Consider the following 12497-nt stretch of genomic DNA (forward strand, 5'->3'; position numbering starts at 1 on the left):
ACAGATATCACTTAACTGAGTAATAGTAAAGCCTAGCAATAGATAAATGCCACTAGGCTCATTAAATATAACTGACAGTGATTTACTTCTAGATGAAGCCTATAAAATAGCTAAGATGTAAGAGTAGAACCAAAAGACCTTCCATGGGCAACATCTGTATGAACTCAACTAGAAGTACATTTACAAAGTAGCATCGAACAAATCCTGAGTTGTTCAGATTTGTTTGCAGAAATGGAGGGATTTAAGATAACACTAGAAGATTGTTAATGCTACCAGAAATTTCCGAAAGGTCATCCATCATCCTTAAAGATTCCATACAATTCATCAAGGCAGATTTTGCAAGGGAAAGATAGAAACCATACAATATATCATGGCATGTGTGATAGGACCAGTGATGCAACTTCTGTTGACCCTGGCTTCCTTGACACATGTTTCCTAGGCAAGAGCATAAAAAGTCCCAGAAACATGTAGTCTGGGTGTTTCAGACTTGATGAGGGCCTAAGACCACCTAAGTCTCCAAATGGTGATGACTTGTTGAAGACAAGGGGGTCCACATCCAGAGAAGCCAAGTACCACTATATTCTTGTTGTTAGGAGAAAGTAAACTTACTCCTCTTTTGTTCAGTGACTTGTGACTGCCTCATTCATGCCAATATAGATTCTGAACTAAGAGGGCGGTAGTATCAAAGCCATGCCTATTATATTTGGTGTAGTTTTAGCAAGTTGGGAGAAAGGAGATGACCTCCTAGCTCCTTGTAGTGGCTGAGTTGGGGAAAGAGCCCTGTATTTAAAATTTGGAGGAAAGTGGCCCAATAGGAAGTGTGACACTGCCCGGATCCTTGTCACCAGAGCCCTCCTGATTGTGTATGGGGAGTCCTCTCTGTGACACTGGCAGAGATGCTGGATGGGTGGTGGGTGCTGGATGAGACTGCCCAGGAGGGTAAAGAAGGTGCCAAGGCCAATATTCCTTGGTTGTTGTTGACTGTGCTGCATACATTGGACTGCTAGGATTGTCTGAAAGTAAACCAAGCCAGTGCATTCAGCTGCTAGAAACAGAACTCTTGGCTTTCAGGGATGCTGCAGTGAAAGCCAAGGGGTAGCTAATGGAGCTGGTGACTGCACAAGTGAAGAGAACCCTTCTGATAGTGGTGGGAACTGAAGGGCCCCAGCTAGAAAGCTACCCTATGGTCTCTGACCGAGAGATTCAGCCTCTTCAGCAGAGATAGGAGCCATGAGTCTGGAGAAGAGCAGACTTGAGTCAGAGACTGGGGCACTCCCAGGGGTAAGAAAGTCCCAGGTTCATCCTATCAGGCTTACCAGGAGGAAGGCAGGTTGTGGGTCGACCCTCATAGGAGGATTCTACTGCTAAATGGAAATGGTACAGTATATTAGAAATCATGATTGTCTGGGTCTGTCTGGTGTTAGGGCTCTTCACAAACAGGTGATGACTTTGCCAGAGACCGAAGCCTCCAAGGAGCTCAGGTGGTTGCAAGAGAAGTTAAAACAGAAACCTGATAAGTCCCATGAGCAATGACACCTGAGGGTGTGGGCTAAGGGAGCCTAAGGGGAAAGGTTCTTGACTGTAGACTTCCATAGCCTGGGGGGATCTCTCTGAAGGCCTGCTCTTACAGAACCAACTACATTTTTAAGAGCCTCCAGAGGGACATGCTCCTTGCCCTTTTTTCCGGTGGCTAAAATGGGAAATTACTCACACCTGGCCTTGTAAAGATGAATTTCCCTTGCAGACATCTGGCAGATGTGGAACTGCTAGGGAGGGGGCGATGATCCTAAAGGAAATGAGTGTGATAGATTGTATTTAAGCCCACCTCCCACTACTCCCACCCCCAGGCCTGCCAGATCCTGTGCCCAGTGAGCCGAAAGGCAATTTGATCCTGCCATCTGAGTGGAGCCCCACCCAAACGACTTCAGACTTTAGCTGAGGGGCTCCTCCACCACACAACCCCACAGGTGTGGGCCAATCTACTGTCACTACATAACTATGGCAGGTGTATACTTACCTGGAAGAAAGGGGATTCCCCTAGTTGGCTTGGTGATAATTCTGAGTCACTGGCTGAGGGTAAGTGAGGGTTCTTATTTAGCCACTGTGCGAAGAGGGGGGCAACCTCTTTGAGAAGGCCTCTAAGGAGTCAAAGATTTTGTATCATTCCCCTGTTGTAGTTCTATACTAATGCTAAGTGAGAGGGGTACAGATTGGGTCTGAGGAGCAACTTAGATCTTAGGATAAATTGAATGTAAGAGGTTTGTGACCTCTTGGCCACTTTACTATAGATGACCCTGATACAGGAAATAACTCTGGAACTGGAGTCAGAGGACCTGGGTTCAAATCCTGCCTTGGATACTTTCTGTTTTATCTTGGGCATGTAACTTAGCCTCCCTGGGCCTCAGTTTTCCCAACTATAAAAGAAGAGGGTCAGATTAGATGATCTCTAAGGTCCTTTACAACTCTGATTTCTGTAATTCTAAGATGCCTAAAGGAATGGTCTTCTAAATTTCAGGCTCTTAGCTATACCCCGTTGGAGATATAAAAAACCAAATGGTTTGCTGGGTACCAAACCAATGGGAACATATTGTCCAAAATGACAGTCATTTAGTTTACAAATCACCATTGAAAATGCTTAAAACACAAAAGACTTACAAGTGCATATTAATAAGTACAGAAACATAAAATAATAGTCTGTTATACACTTAAAGTCCCTCGAGTAGTACAGACAACTCTGTGGGCTGCTGAAATCGAGGTCTTACTTTCATCCCAGATCTGTACTATCTGAGCAACTTTCAAGGCCCAGGTCTCTTGGCCAGCCTCAGGATGGCCTCAGCTTTCTTATGCCTTTTAGCCACAGTATCTGCCTGAAGGGGAGGCTCGGATGCTGCTTCTCCTCTAGGAAGCATTGCTGTTGTAGAAATTACCTTCCACTCGTCTTCCATTGGTCTTCCACTGGTTCACTGGCAACCGACTCTTAATTCTCAACCTCTCTAACTCAAACCCTAGTGACCACTAGGGCTAGAAATGTCCATTTCTCAGTATTGCAAGTCACCCACCTGACTTCAGGAAAGAAAACAAAAACAGGAGAAGACGACAAAGATTGCCATGTGCTTATAGCCACCATTGTCATTGGGGGGCTGGGGTTGGGCGTGAGGGAGAAGTACCCCCACCCCCAAATAATATTGCAAGTCCAAGGAAAGTGCAGGAAGAGTTTCTAAAGAGAAAGTGTTACTCCACAGTTCCTCTATTAACCTACCATGTGGTTGGCTTCTGTTGCTTATGTGGCTGATCATCTTCAATGCAATCCCTATCCCTGCTAACCAACCAGGAGCTTCTGCATCCCTCAGCTAGGTACATATCTTTTTCCAAAGGACCAGAATATATGTCCCACAGAAAGGGACCAAAGCACACTGTCCAGTTCCATGGAAGGTAACCCAGTCTAGCAGAGCAGTGGCTTCTGCTGTTCACTCCCATTAGACATATAAGGTTGCCTCATAGGTCTTTATAGTACCAGGCATATTTGCCACCACACCACAAGGTGCTCAGGACTCTATGTGGACCAAATCAAGACAGCTCAGAAATAGGGAGAGATCAGAATATAAAGAGAATGTGAATGGATGGAGCCATCCAAAAGCAATTTTACCCTGTTGTTTTTGACACTGGGTGATCTATTGCTGGCTGTCTGGTTGCTCTTTTCTCTGGATATGAGAATGAAGCAGGGGTGGGGGATTTGCCTGAGGGGACTAGACAGTGGGGATGAAGATTAAGTGAAAGGTCATCTACCCAGTCTGTTTATTTCAGAAGACACAAATAATTCCTTCTTGTGAATAATCATGTAGTGATTGGGAGTTTTAAAGGGATTCTTTGGGGGGGGGTGGCAAGGATAGGCGGTGATAACAAAAGGTGAAAAGATGGAAACAAGGATGTAGTGCTGAGGCCGTTCAAATGGCTATAAATAGATCTGATGTTTGAAAGCATAATAAAGGTTTTGATGGGCTCCTGCAAAGGAGAGCCAAAAGGAACAAGACAGGATATCATTATTCCCAGTTATTTACCTAAATGCAGGGGGTGGTGCAAGTCTTGCATGATGTATGAAATGTGACAAAGCAGAAAATCCCTGGCCCAAAGATGAACTGCCAAGCAGAGCCGCTGTTCCAGCAAATACCCTTTAGTTTGTAATATAATAAAGCAGGCAGAGAAAACCTCGTAGGAATGATGTGCTCAGTCAGCACACAGAATTGGTTAAAAATAGACTGGGTCTGCCCCACCAGGCCAGCACCTGACGGGAGGAAATCCAATGCATGTCCCCAGGCACTGAAATCACAGCTTTCAGGACTCCTCCTCCTAATGATGCAGAAAATCAGCTCCTGAGCATCTGGGGGAAACCACCAGGGAAAGGGGAAGTTCTCCCCTTTCCTCCCCATTACTACCCTATTCCCCAGTTCCCTTACAAGCCGGGCATTTAATATCATCAGATATAATTAGGACACAGGATGATCTAAGCAGATAGGAAACTTGCATGGTGCCATTCATTCATTTACTCATTAACTCATTCTTTAAACAAACATTTAAAGCCTATACTATACAGATTACTGTGTTAGGCACTAAAGGAAATGTCAACTCCAAAAGAATCATAAATGATCAAACAACCACATGAAAATATGCTCTAAATCTCTAATAATAAAAGTGGAAAAATTTTTTTCACTCTGAGAATTCACATTACACATTGTAAACTGGCAAAGGTGACCAAAAAAAAAAAAAAGGGAACAGTCAATGTTGCAGGAGCTGTGGGAAGACAGGCTCACAAATGATAGACTAGAAAATGGTCCAACTGTTCTGGATAACAATTTGGAATTATGCAAGAAAAGTGACTAAATTGTTAATATCCTTTATTCCAGCAATCTCAATACAGGGGCAGATAGATAGATAGATACATACATACATACATACATACACATATACATACATACATACATGATAGAGAGAAAGAAAGAAGAAAGAGATAAAGAGAGATGGAACACTTATGAAGGCTTACTCATTTAACAGGCACTGTGCTGAGCACTAGAGGCAGCTAGGTAGTACAGTGAAAGGAGCACTGGGCCTCTGCCCCGAAAAATCAGTAAGACCTGAATTAAAATTTAGCCTCAGACATTTACTAGCTGTGTGATTCTGGGCAAGTCACTTGACCTCTGTCTGCCTCAATTTCTTCATCTGTGAAATGAGGATAATAATAGCACCTATTAAAGATAAACAAGCAAAGACAGTCATACTAATGGAGGAAAGAAAGACATAAAGGGTAGCTAGAAAAGAAAGTAGGACAGAATCCAAACTGGTTGCGAAGGAAGTGAGATACTGTCTTATTTCTGGGCAAAGTTAGGTGAAAGGTCATCTTTCAGAGCCCAAGGTCATTCCAAGGGCCAAAGGCCAAGGTTCCTGAGGGGAGGAGGTAGGAATGATATGGAGACAAATAGGACAAAGATTCCAAACCATACCAAAATACTCTTTGTAGCAGAAAAAAAACAAAACCTGAAAGCAAAACGGATGCCATTGAATGAAGAATGACTAAACAAACTGTTTTTTTTAAATAAAATAGATTGTGTAATGACAAATATGAGGAATTCAGAGAAACACAGAAAGATCTGTCAGAATTGATTAAATGAGCAGATATAGGGATAGGGATTAGATCTGTGATTTCATTGATGCAGGGAATTCCCTATATTTTCATATCAGACCCTGTAAATTGGCAAAGGTGGCCAAAAGAAAAAAAGAAATAGTGAATGTTACAGGAGCTTTGGGAAAACAGGCACCCTAAAGATAGATTAGAAAATGATAGAAAAAGGTCATTTCCTCCACCAATGTAGGTTGGCATCTTTTCTACAACTTATAACTTTATAAAGTTGCTTAGAGCACTTAGAGGTTAAATGACTTGCCCAACATCACACAGTCAGCAATTGTTAGATGTAGGACTTGAAACCAGGTTTTGCTGCCTCCAACACCAGTTCTCTGATATGTATATTGGTATATGACGTACATATACTATACGCCATATAGGACCAGAATAATACACACACTGACTACAGTGTTCTCTTTCATTTAGCTACTGAGCCCCCAGTCAGAGAAATTATTCTCTCACACACACTTTGGAGTTCCTACTCTCTCCCTCTTTTAATTTTACCTGCATACCAACCCAGTAACCATCCCTATTCATAAATAACAAAACACACAAACCACAGCAACTATAATTGATCAAATCTTTATCTAGAGAAAGCTGGCATTAGGACTAATTCAAACAGAAAATGTAAATAAACTTTAAAGAAGAGAAAAACTTTGGATTTACTAGCTGCCCCCTCTAGTGTTGGAGAGGTTTCACTGTCTGCATAAGTTCTCATGAAAAGTTTAAGTTCAGCATAATAAAAACTGCCTCTTGTATATGCCCCCAAGTACATCCATTCTGGCTGAAAGAAATGATTGTTAATAACCAATGATTTGGGAAGATCCAGTTGCCCCTTTTTTCTTAAGTCTTGATTTTAAAAGTTCAGTTTCTTGAAGGACATTAATGATAATGAGATTGGACTAACTTTCTAGTTCAGAACTCACTCAGGTGTGGTAGCCATTGTGCTCTATTTAGGTTTGGGTGGGGATAAATTCTTTGAATAGATGGCCCAAGGCTAGGGGTCATTTAAGAAGTAAATAACATAATTAAAGTTCAGGTCCCGCCCCTCACTGTAATATTCATTCTCTGATTTAATTGGTAAGCAGTCAGAGTTGATCACCACCCTCGGGAACACCCCTCTTCCAACGGGCATATAAGCTGTGAGCCCACCCGCCAGCCATGATTGTCTTGGATCTAAGACGGAATCAGCCAAATAACCATCCTTTCATTAAAGTGCTGGCATTGTTGATAAAATGATTAAATCGCCCAGAAACTGTGTCTCTCAAACCTTTTTGAACATCACAAACTACAGCTGCAGATGGAATCTTGGAGCCCCAGTGCTACTTTGATATTTGCCTCCTGCACACTGTCACTCAAATCACTGCACATCTTGCCCATTTGCTGTAGAAACCAAACAGAAAGCAAAACCCAAACTTGAATGGTTCCTGTCAGTCCTCAGGTCAAAACCTCTGTATGTTTGTTCCCTTCTTACTCCTTCTGGAAGGTTTTCCCTCATTCCTTCAATCAGGATGAGGAAAGCCTGGATTGTGCTTCTCCATCACGCCCTCACCCCCACCCCCCAGGGTAGTGATAGTCCTGATGTTTCCAGGGGCTTAAGTAGACAAGTGCTGAAGATACTGCTCCCAAGATACTACACAGAAATGGTCTCCAAATGGTCCACTGCACACATAATCACATTTGATCCTCTCTACAACCTTACGAGGTAGGTGCTATTTTTACTTCCATTTTACAAATGAAGAAACTGACGCTCGGTGTGGTTAAGTGACTTGGCAAGAAGCATATGGCTAAGAAATTATCTAAGGTAGGAATTGAACACAGGTCTTCCTGACTCTTAAGTTACCTATCCAGAGCTCCATTTTGACTTTCTACTAACCAGGTACCAAAGAAGTTGTATTAATTCTCTTTTCCCTTTCAAGCGTAAAATTACAGCCCTGAGACATATATCATGGTCAGTGGAAACACACTTCCTATAGGAAAGAGAATCTGTTTCCTACACCTTTCAGTACCACTCAACATGAATCTATATGTGGAGGGCTGCCCCTAAGATGTGTTGAAACTTGGGCAAGTGTGTGTGTGTGTGTGTGTGTGTGTGTGGCCCCCTATATAAACAATTTGATTTTTAAAAAAGTATTACAGGGGCAGCTAGGTGGCGCAGTGGATAGAGCACCAGCCCTGAAGTCAGGAGGACCTGAGTTCAAATCTAACATCAGACCAAACCCTTGACACTTACTAGCTGTGTGACTCTGGGCAAGTCACTTAGCCCCAATTGCTTAAAAAAAAAAAAAAAGTATTACAAAATTCATCGACCCATGTGAGGTGTAATGACTTATCAATAAAGATTTAGAATAATTAACTTATAACATTCACCTTTTCTTAAAAAGTATTTTGAGTTAAAACACTGAAATGTACAGATCTGAAATGACTGTCTAAATTTGGAAGACTATTGTAGTCCACTGGACCACAAGACTATTCCATGCAATACATATGAACACTGACAGTTACACAGTAGAAACTCCCCACTCATCCTCCTGGCTATTTAAACACTATTTTTCAAATATCCCAGGAAAATAGTTTATAACTTCATGGATTTCACTCACTCCTACACTGCCCATAGTGCCCTGGAACGGTACAAATATCCATAACTTCATTTTCAGAAATTGTTCTCAGCACTCAATAGCTGATGCTTGGGAATTACATTATATCAAACAATCCTCCATCACTCCTCAATAATATACATTCCAAGAAAAATGGAAAATATTGCCCCTTTTGCCACAGCATGTGCCAAAGGATAAAACACAGTGAATTAAAACTTTATCACAGATCAGAACTCTGTTTCGGTACATTTCACGTAAAAAAAAACAAAACAAAACAAAACAAATCTCCTTTCATAGAAGACTCTGATAATATTTGTTTTCATGAAGTAGATAATTTTAAAGATAATTTTTTCTATGTCTCACACTAAAGTTTAAAGTGTTATTTTTTAATACTATTTGTTGTGTTGGCAGGACAAATAAGCTATAGGATAGAATACTGATGCTGTCTTTGCAGTTTATTGTGCCCTGTTTTTTGAAACATATACAATAACTATCTTTCTCAAAACTAAAATACTAATTACTTTGTATTAAATGTACAAAAAATTAAAATTATAATATAAGAAAATGAAATCATGTAGAACTTACATTTCAAATGTTTAAAATAAACTTGTAACAATATTTTCATATTAAAAATTATTCTATGCTTTCTTGGGGGGAACTATTGCTTATGACAGTTAAAACATATATGCAAAGATGAAAGGTATAAAATTAAAATATTCTGCTATCTATACAAACTATCCAGCCCATAACATAATGTTATATAACAGAAGACTTTATCTAGGTTGAACTAGTGAGCAGGTGTACTTTTATGGCAACTCTCAATAGACAGATAACGTCATGGAAACAACGAACATGAACTTGGACAGAGTTCGAGAGATAGTGGAGGACAGAAGGGCCTGGTGTGCCATGGTCCGTGGGGTCATGAAGAGTCAGACGTGGCTGAACAACAACAACAACCATTTGCTCCTTCCTTAAACAGGAGAATTTTAAAATTTAAATGTATTACTGCTACATCATAACATCATTACAATATATAAATTTGGAATAGTGGCTAATTTTGTGAATTATTAAGAATTGAAGTAAAGCACCCAGAATTTTCAGGCAGCCAACGTGGGACGTGTTAGAAATTCTGAGAAGCAAGCATAGAACATCAAAAGCAGTGAACTGTTCAGAACATAGAGAGTATGCTATTAATATCAATATTTGAAGATTAATATTCTCACACTACAATGTAATATGTGACATCCCAGCTCCTTTCTCTGCCTCTTTGCACAGGGTGTCCCCCATGCCTGGAATTTTCTCTCCCCTTCCTTCTATCTTGTGAACGCTTACTACCCTTCAAGCCTAACAAATGCTTTCAAGAGTCCTTTCCTGATACCCCCAGGCTTTAGCTTGAAAAGGCCAAGGTCTCCCATTGCATCCTGGGCCATCTCCAGTTATCCTGATCTATGTCTGGCCACTGGACCCAAATGGCTCAGGAGGAGAGAGTGAGGCTGGTGACTTTGCACAGCTCTCCCTCATTTAAATCCAATCCACTTGCATGTCATGGCATCACCTTCCTGATGTCATATTCCTCTTCGAGAACAAAGGATAAATGATTGGCTAACTACATAAATCAAACTAGCTGAACAATTAATTCCTGGAATAATCATTATGTATAAGTCTACCCTAGCTGCTATGACATACATAGGGTTTTGGCACTTTTTTTTTTTAATAATAAAGCATATTCAATCACACTTCTCATTTTAAAGGACAAAACAGCAGTTGTTAGCCTCACTCCAAATGACTTTATTTTGTATGTAGCCTGTATTTACTCATCGGGGAATAAGTGACCTACCCCTGGTAAAACACGAGGACAAGGGCTCTCTATCCAGCACCTAGCATAGTCAGTACTTGACACATAGCAAGCTCTTTAGAACATGTTCATCAATGAAACACTGACGCTACAAAGATAAAGATACAATCCCTGCCCTCATGGAGCTTACACATTATGACTTGTATACAGATAACTCTAATGCAGGGTAGGTTATGATGAGCGCAAGGTCAAAATACAAATCAAGGCGGGGCAGCTAGGTGGCACAGTGAATAGAGCTCTGGCCTTGGAGTCAGGAGGACCTGAGTTCAAATCCAGCCTCAGACACTCAACACTTACTAGCTTTGTGACCCTGGGCAAGTCACTTAACCTGATTGCCTCTCAAAAAAAAAAAAAAAAAAGCTCAAGGAAAATTCATGCAGGAGAGAGAACTTAGAGGTAGGGAAGAGGTGAGCCTAAGCTAAACCCTGTGAGAAAAGAAGGCTTTTGACAAGCCTGAGATGATAGAGTGCATTCTAGGTTTGAGGGATGGACTACACAAACGCACAAGGGCAGGAGACAGCAGACAGTTTGGAGATAGTTCTTAGGCCTCTCTGGCTGGAATAGAATAGTATAAAATTAGTTGTGCAAATGAATAGAGAAGCAATACACAATTTCAAATAAAGTATGGAAGGAAATAACTCCACCAAAGAAAAAAAGAAATAAGCAGTAAAAATTATGAGAGGCAGTTTGGCATTGTAAATAGAGCTGGTTGCCTCTCACATAAGGCTATGTGGCCCTGGGTGAGTCAAAACCTCCGGGTGCTCCAGGTAAGTCTCTAGATCTATAAACTGCAGAGAGATGCAGGCCTGCCTTGGCAGAGGGAAGTTCCTCACCTTAGAGCTCCCTCTGAGAATGAATTCATAGGCTCAGTCTCTAACTTAAAAGTTAATAGTGATTGATACAAAAATATTCACTGACTTATTAGTATTGATTCTTGTCTTAAGTATCATTTAACAAAGTAGCTTAAAAAATTCACATGCTTTGCTAACTACATAAATCAAATTAGCTGCATAATTAATTCCTGAAATAATTATTATGTATAAGTCTACCCCAGTTGCTAGGACATACATAGGGTTTTGAGGTTGTTTTTTTTAAAAATAAAGTATACTTAATCACACTTCTCATTTTAAAAAATTAACATTTTAGTGAGAGCAAAAAGGGTTTTCTACTGTTAATAAATAAAATATTTTAAAATTATAATTTATTTCAACTCAAATCTCCTGTTTGGTGACCTTTTTGTGTCTCATAATGTAACATTATGTTATATTAATAGAACAGTATATATACTAATTACTATTAGTATAGTTAATAATATATAGCTTTGCTATATTAATAATAATATAGCTTTGCTAATAACATTATAGCATTATAAGTATGTTAGTACATTAATTATCTAATATACTAATTAATAGAATAGTATATATATAATCTATAGACTAAATTTTTTACTGAGAGAGGTACATGCTCAAAATAGAATACTGTCTGTCCAAGGGCATAAGTGACTCGTCCACAATCACACAACTAGCACATGTCAGGGCCTAGCCCGCTCTAAACCAACCCATCTCTCAATATCCCCTTCTACTGAGCTGAAATCTACCTCCCTGCAGTACTTCCTTCTTACCTACTTCTAGTCCCCTCTCTCTGAAGCAAAAGAAAATGAAAAGATGTGTTTCCAAAACCAAATTAACTATGTCTTTGGTTTCAAAGATAGTCATTGATAGGCATGTCTAATCTAGGCAGTGCAGTGAAGACATCCCTGGACTTGGGGGACTGGAGGATCTAAATTTGAATCTTGCCTCTATCACTTCCTGGTTGTATGACCCCTTGGCAAATCACTAAATTTCTTCCCGCCTCAGTTTCCTCATTTGTAAAATGGGGATTAATAATAGTATTTAATTTCCCTCCTCTCCCACTTCCCAGGGGAAACTCACCGGTCCTAAATCTTTTCCTGACAAAGGTTTCCTGGGGTAGGCTGTCCCCACATCTTAATAATTTTGTTGTGCTTCTGATGAGCAGAATCCTCCAAAGAGGAGAGGGCCCTGAGGCAAGGCTTGGAGGCAGAAGTCCCACATGCCTGGGTTTAAAGACCATACTGTCTATATATCCCTTATGCTCATTCTTTCTTCTACATCTTTGCTCATGTTGTAGCCATAATTCATTCCTCCCTCCTTTCTGCTAGTCTAAATCCTGGAGCTGGGAATTGCATTAGAAACCATCTATACCCAGAACCCTTTATTTTTACAGATAAGAAAACTGAACCCCAGAGAGTTTAAATGACACATACTGGCTACAAATCATTTAATCTTTCAGTGCCCCAGGCAACTTTCTAATCCTGTAAATTATGGAGGAGTTGCTGGTTTTCATCCGGTGA

The sequence above is a fragment of the Vombatus ursinus genome, unplaced genomic scaffold (genome assembly GCF_900497805.2).
Source record: "Vombatus ursinus unplaced genomic scaffold, bare-nosed wombat genome assembly UNPS02014945.1, whole genome shotgun sequence".
In the NCBI taxonomy this organism is placed as follows: Eukaryota; Metazoa; Chordata; class Mammalia; order Diprotodontia; family Vombatidae; genus Vombatus; species Vombatus ursinus.